This window comes from Grammomys surdaster, unplaced genomic scaffold (assembly GCF_004785775.1).
Source record: "Grammomys surdaster isolate TR1022 unplaced genomic scaffold, NIH_TR_1.0 347, whole genome shotgun sequence".
NCBI lineage: Eukaryota > Metazoa > Chordata > Mammalia > Rodentia > Muridae > Grammomys > Grammomys surdaster.
In genome coordinates this window covers 2,942,325-2,949,166 of record NW_021604766.1, presented here as the reverse complement: position 1 = coordinate 2,949,166, position 6,842 = coordinate 2,942,325, and the positions used below count along the sequence as shown (strand labels likewise).

Sequence of the window (6,842 nt, the reverse complement as noted above, 5' to 3'; positions counted from 1 at the left end):
CTGGGACAGTGTATTTTTATTGTCCTGATTTGGAAACCACTATCTCCCTTCACCAATAGATATTCAGCTCTTAAATTTTCTCTTGTCTTATTTATATGGCCCAAATCCGTTTGTATATTGCCATTGCTTTAACTCTCAGAATCCTCTATACTATTAATCTACTCACCTATTGCTGTACAGAGTCTGTACTCTGTTAGTCCTCAAGCAACTTCCCTAGGCAATTCTCTCAGCTAAGCATTTGTAGCCTTCATTTGGTTAATATTTTAAACTCTAGTCCATGTTTGAATCTATTTGCAAATATATGTCTGATCCATTAACTGGGATTTTATTCACTTTATCATAAATTGAATATTGACAACTTTAAAAAAAATCAGCTATCATAGATTTGACAGCTACAAATCAAGTTAATGGGGACTATTTTGTGACGTCTCTGTTTTGTGATAAAACAATATGACATAAATAACTTACAGAAGGATGAATTTACTTAATATTTGGTTCTAGAGGTACAAGTATCTCTTATGTCACCCCTAGAGTGGTTGCAGGTGTAAGTGTTCTGTCACATGTGCATCAGTAGGTGGGAGAGAAGAGAGAGGCTGTGTCTACACTGAGTGTTCTGATCTGTAAACACCTGAGTGATTAGTAGCCTAACATTCCCTGAAAATAAGGGAGATGAGCACCAGTCTAATGTCAGGTGCACTGGACAGGGATATATCCTGATACAACAACCAGTCATCCTCTGTGCAGGTCTGGATGGGCTCCAAGGATGGGAAGCAAGCCAGAGACTAGAATGTCATCTGAGGCCCAGGTCCCCCGAGCAAGAGGAGCTTGAGAGAGATAACTATCATGTGAGGCAACTTACATGGGGCTGGCTATCAGCGAACCTGCTTACTGTCAGACATGGGGGTCACACATGAATCCAGCCTGAGACGACCACCATCCCAGCACCTGACAGGTCTACAGGACCAGACAACTCACAAAGTGATCCCTACTCTGTGCCATAATGTATGAGCGTAGTATTGCTGAGTCCACCCTTGAGATGATCTCAGACACTCAGTGATGCTAGAGCCATTAAGAGAAGTAAGTAAGTAGTGAGTGGACAAATGGAGGAGAAATAAAAATATCTAGAAGTATGGGCACAAGAAAAAGGGGCAGAACTGAAGACTTGAAGGTAGTGAGGAATTTCCTGATATGAGTAGCAGGTGATGCTACCTGGGAGCGTGGTGGGGTTCTTGCCTGTGCTGCCACTGGGGGCCACATCTGAGTCTATGGCGCTGTAGCAACAGTGGTCTTTTACTACCAAAGGCCAGTCTCTGATCTGGAACATGTTGATATCTGAAGGCTGTGCAGAACTGTCCCTAACCTTCGCTTGGGAATCGTGAAAGAGAAGCCGCTGGGGGAAGTGAAAGCGGGAGCTGACCTCCTCTACCAGGTTGCAGTAATTGGGAGAGTTGCACCACACCCCATATTTCAAGAGTTGCAGGTGAACCAGAGTGGGGATATGAGTGTGGGAGAACTGGACATGCCACTCATCTGCAGTGCTGTGATCTGGATGAGGGTGTGAAATTCCTTTCCAACACTTTGCTACTTACCACCTGCTGCAGGTGGGAGACTTGGCCTTGGGGTCAAGAGAGCAGGGCACCAGTTTCTGCCCTTAACCTACTGCAGCAATCTGGAGAGTTGGCTCTCCAACTTGCCTAGGGAGCACAGCAGAGATGACTCTGGTAGCAGTAACACAGTTGAGCCAGCCAGATGGCATCGGTATAGGAGAGCTGGCCCTGCCTCTGGTACAGTGACATGGATCAGGGAGAGATGCCCCCTTCTTGCTCCTTGCCCCTTACAGCAGGCCCTGAGGTCATCAAGGCACAACAGCTGTCCCTGTCACTCACTTACTGCAGCACTCTGGAGTGCAGGGTATATGCCTGACCTGGGCAGTAGAGTAGAGCTGGGCCTGGATGTGGAGGATTCAGGTGAGCTGGCCACAGTATGTGAGCATAGGAGAGTTGGCAATGTCTCTTGTCTGCTGTGTGGTGGTTAGGAGAAGAGAAAGACATACTCCTCCTCTCCTTTGTTCCTTGCCACATATGCCATGCAAGATAGCATATGGAGTTAGGACCATGTCTTGGGAGAGTGGGCCATGCCACTCAACATCTGAAACACTCAGGGAAATGGTAGGGTCTTCACCTGCACAGCAGACTAGAGCTTGTTCTGGTTGTAGGGGTTGCAGGTGAGCTAGCCCTGAGGGTATAAAAGCAGTAAAACCAGAAGGCTGACCTGCTCAGGTGCCACTCAGGCCCAGTTTCAGGGTTTTGAACATCTTTTCCATAAATGAATTGCTGGAGTACATGAAATGTCTGGCCCTACACATGCGAAACTACAGGATATCTATGATATCTATGAGGCAACAACAGGATAGAACCATTGAGGTTCCAGTACTGATATAGTAGCCATATATAGTAGCTATATCAGTACTGATATAGTAGTACTGATATAGTAGTATATATACTACTATATAGTAGTATATAGAAGTCAGAGTAGTGAAATAAGTCATTGCAATGATTTGCAAGCAAAAAAGTATGGAGAAAAAAATGGGTATACTATGGGACACACTGTGGCACACAACAGCTTCTACAATGAGATTAACTTTAACTTTGTTGGAGTGAAGTTGGAAGGGTAGAAGGCAGGTATGAGGGGAGAGGAAAATTAGTTGGATTGGGGTGTATGATGTGAAATTCACAAAGAGCCTATAAGATGATTTTGTTGTTGTTGTTGTTGTTTTGTTTTGTGTGTTTTGTTTTGTTAAAAACAAATCCCTTATGCCAGGGAGTTCTGGAAACAAGACATAGGCAAATACTCAATCACAACACAAAAGAAGGGGAACAAATTTGAAGTGGAACTAGGTTATAAAATCAAAGTTTAGGCCCAGTGATGATGCAAGGCAAGATATCTTAACCCCTCTCACAGCACCTTGAACTGAGAGACTAGTATTTTAATATCCAAGTCAACAGAGCAAATTTATCCTTCAAACTACCACAAGCAGAGATGTCAGCAGAGGTCTTGACCAGAACTGAACAAGGAATAATATGATAATTACTTGCCAAGCAATCTATGACTATTAGTACAAACTGTTTATGATACCAAACACTCTCTTATTTCGGTTTCAAATCTGTTGTGATGAATATATTAGTTAATTGAGTTTTACTTAATGTCTGGCAAATTTGTGGGATAACAGTCGAAAGCAGTCAAATACTCTAGCCTTGTTGTTAAAATCGTTTCCCCCTAAAACCTTCTAAAATGAAACTCTACTGTCCTTATAGCTCTCTGAACTGTCTTCTGTACTTCTAGTAAAAGTCCATTAAGCCTAGAGTATCCAAATACTTTTCTATTCCAAAGTCCCAAATTTTCCACATTCCTCCAAAAAATAACATGTTCAGGCATATCATAGCAACAGTATCATATCTATCTACTCTTTTATTAGTTACTTTTCTTTTGCTGTGATAAAATACCATTTCCAAGGCTACTTATAGAAGGGTTTATCTAGGGCTTACTGTACCATCCAGTGTGGAAGGGCAACATGGGATAAAGCAGCAGGCCTGTGGACTCAAGCTGAAGGTGAGAGCTCACATAGCTGATTACAAGTAGGAGTCAGAGAAGACACTGAAATGATACAATCTTCTGAAACCTCAAAATCTGCTCCCAATGATACACCTCTTCTAACAAGGCCACACCTCCCAATCTATCCCAAATAATTTCTTCAACTGAGGAAACACGGAAATATGTGAGTCTTTGACGCTATTCTAATCAGATCAACAAAGTACTGATGATGATGAAAGACAGACCTTATAATGGAAAATATTTTCATATTATACAGAATCATATCATCAATCTTCCTTCTAAATAGTTATATTTGTATATATTGGTTTGTATTATTTCCAATTCTAATCTGAAAGGGGTTTTATTTCAGAGTGTAGAGGTCACTAAAGACACTAATAACTGTTTCAAATGTTTAAAATAAGTGACAAGGGATTACGAGTATTCAGTCATAGATGGAACATTTATATTACTCACTTCCCTGGATCAAGAAGCATCACTGAATTGTAAGGGAAATAATAAACAAGAACAATCACTGTAAATTTTCTATAGAAGATCAAGTGAATTGACAATTCCAGCATAGATTGAATTGGGGATCCTCATGCTTGATCCACTAATGAGACACCATTAGGCAGTTGATGAATGTTGTAGGTGGGAAAATGTTGTAGAGAGTTGTTATTCATACCACAATGGATGATCCCACATCCATGTACATATGAGTAGCGTTTATTAGACTTACTGTATTATATTAAAAGTAGAATGAAATGTTAAGGAAGATGGAAGGCATATTAAGGAAAGAGAGAGGTAGATTCAATGTTTGAAGATTACATGTGCTGACCAAGATAGTTTTTATATAAGTATGGAATTTTTAAGAAATAAAATAAGCATTGTATTCAGGAAGTGGCCTTGTATTATGTTTGTGAAGAACAACCTATAGGTTTGGCAACAGACTGTGTGGTTTGAAGGCGCTAATGGCATCTCTTTGGTCAACATGTTAGATGATAGCGAATCCTACTACTGGAAGCTCTAGTTGACAACAAGAGGGGGCTAATTGGGGCTCTGAATCTCCCATTACTTGGCAACTTAAGTTAGAGCACCTTTATATATTAATACATTTTATATATTTTAGGAAGATTGTACTGTATTAGGTTTTAATACTGCCCTTCAAATGGCTCCTAATTATAGTTGTCTCTCCTCATTTCTTCCTTCATCTCCCTCTCTTCTCCCCCTCTGCCCTTGTTCCTCCAATTCCAGCAAGCACTCAATGTATTCATATCTATTTTATTTCTCTTTCCTAGGGAGATCTATCGGTCTCCTCAATCCCTTACTGTATACTTAATCTCTGTTCTATAGATTATAGTTTGGTTATCATTGACTGAAAAGCTAATATCCACATGTAAGTGAATGTTTAACATTTTTGTCTTTATGAATCTGGGTTATCTCACTTAGAATGACTTTTTTTCTAATTCCACCCATTTACATCCAAATTTGTGATTTAATTTTTTTAAATTGCTGAATACCACTCCATTGTGTAGATATATTATAATTCTTTATTCATTTGTCTGTTGATGGACATACAGTTTGTTTCTGATTTCTGTCTATTATGATAAAGATGATAAGCTAATGTCTAAATAGAGCCTTCACTTCTACCTGCTAGCATCTTTGTTACAAGAAAGGACACTGGACACTACCAATGGAGAAATGTAAACATCAACCCAGCCAAAAACTCTTTGATCTACAATGGTGGCCTGACTGTGAAAGATATACTAGGGCAATGGTGGCACACAGTAACCAATATTGTGTGATCAAACCCATGTAACAACAACTAGATATAACATATCTAGTTGCCTGGGTAACTAGATAGCTCAGGGTCCTAGGCTAAAACTAAATACTACTGTCCTAAAACAAACAAACAGACAAATATAACATACCAATAAAATGACTTCTAATGATATTCTGCTATGTTCATAGATCTGTGCTTCAGGCAGCCATTTACAGAAGCTTCCTCCTGTAGCAAATAGTAACAAATATAGAAATGCCCTGAGATGGCCTGCTAGATACATTATGCAGAGAGTGAGAGACCTTCAAATATTTGGCCAAAAATATATTTCTTCATTAAATATCTTCTCTTGGCACTCTGAGAACCTTTCTGAAAAGGAAGCAGAAGACTGTAACAGACTTGAGAAGATAGAGGACACAGGTGTGCACATGCACATACACACAAATAACAAGGCTGTCTAAATTAACATATTTTATGCACATACGAACTCACAGGGCCTGCACCAGTCAGCACCAGATTGGGTCTAGAACTGAAAGGAAAAGAAAATACACACTCCTTTCCCTAAAACAGAAGCAGCTCCCAATTGACAACCACTTGCAAATGAGAATTTTGTATTCTCCTAGGGAGTTTCACCTAAGGGGGTTGGGGGGGAAACAATGCTTAGCAGTAGGTGGCCAACAGAAAATTAATTCAAGGTCATCTTTGCAGGTTCCTTTTCTCATAATGACTAGTCTTTTCATTGTTTTAATATTATTTATTTATTTGTATTTTCTCTTCTCTAGTGTTATCTAGGGGTCTTTTGCATTCATTTTATGGCTTCCAGCATTGTGTTTTTATAGGATTTTTGATGTGTGAACAAGTGGTTCTTTGTTTCTTGGGCCTTGTCTTGGGTTCTTTCCCATGTTTCCTTTTGTCCTATTTATGTCTTAGTCATTTTTAAATTTTATTATATATTAATTTAATTTTATTATAATCTTTTAGAAAACTTTGTTTAATATTTAGTGACAGAAAGTGAGTGGATCCAAATCAGAGGAGGAGTCATGGAAAGAATCAAGGAAGAATAGAGAAAGGAGAAGATACAAGAAATACATATTTTATGAAAAAATTGCTCTTCACAAAAGAAATAAAAATACATTTGCATCCTATTAAAATTAACTAGAAAGTAATATCAACTAATAAAATCTGGTTTATTTGTATTTATCATATTTAATTTGCTAAATAATAACAAACACAAGATTTTTTTTCTAAGACAATTAGCACCCAATTAAAGTTCCTATGATACTATTTCTCTTTCTGTTAAGACCTTGGGCTGTTTATTGAACACATAGCATATTTTAGCCTATTTTCACCCATTTTTTCCAAGCAAAAAAGTAATTTCAACTCTGTAACATCAATAGTCTCTCTTTATATCACCACAAATTGCATATCCCACTATATATCAGCATATACACTAACACAATTTTTCCTCTCCATA

The 6,842-nt window shown here is 38.8% G+C and overlaps 1 non-coding gene across 1 annotated transcript; it reads left to right on the top strand.

Annotated features, from left to right (window-relative positions):
- The first annotated feature begins 520 nt into the window (after nucleotides 1-520).
- LOC114630883 lies at nucleotides 521-652 on the top strand. Its single transcript, XR_003712873.1, has one exon. It is a non-coding gene; the product is annotated as a small nucleolar RNA SNORA17 (small nucleolar RNA).
- The last annotated feature ends 6,190 nt before the right edge of the window (nucleotides 653-6,842 follow it).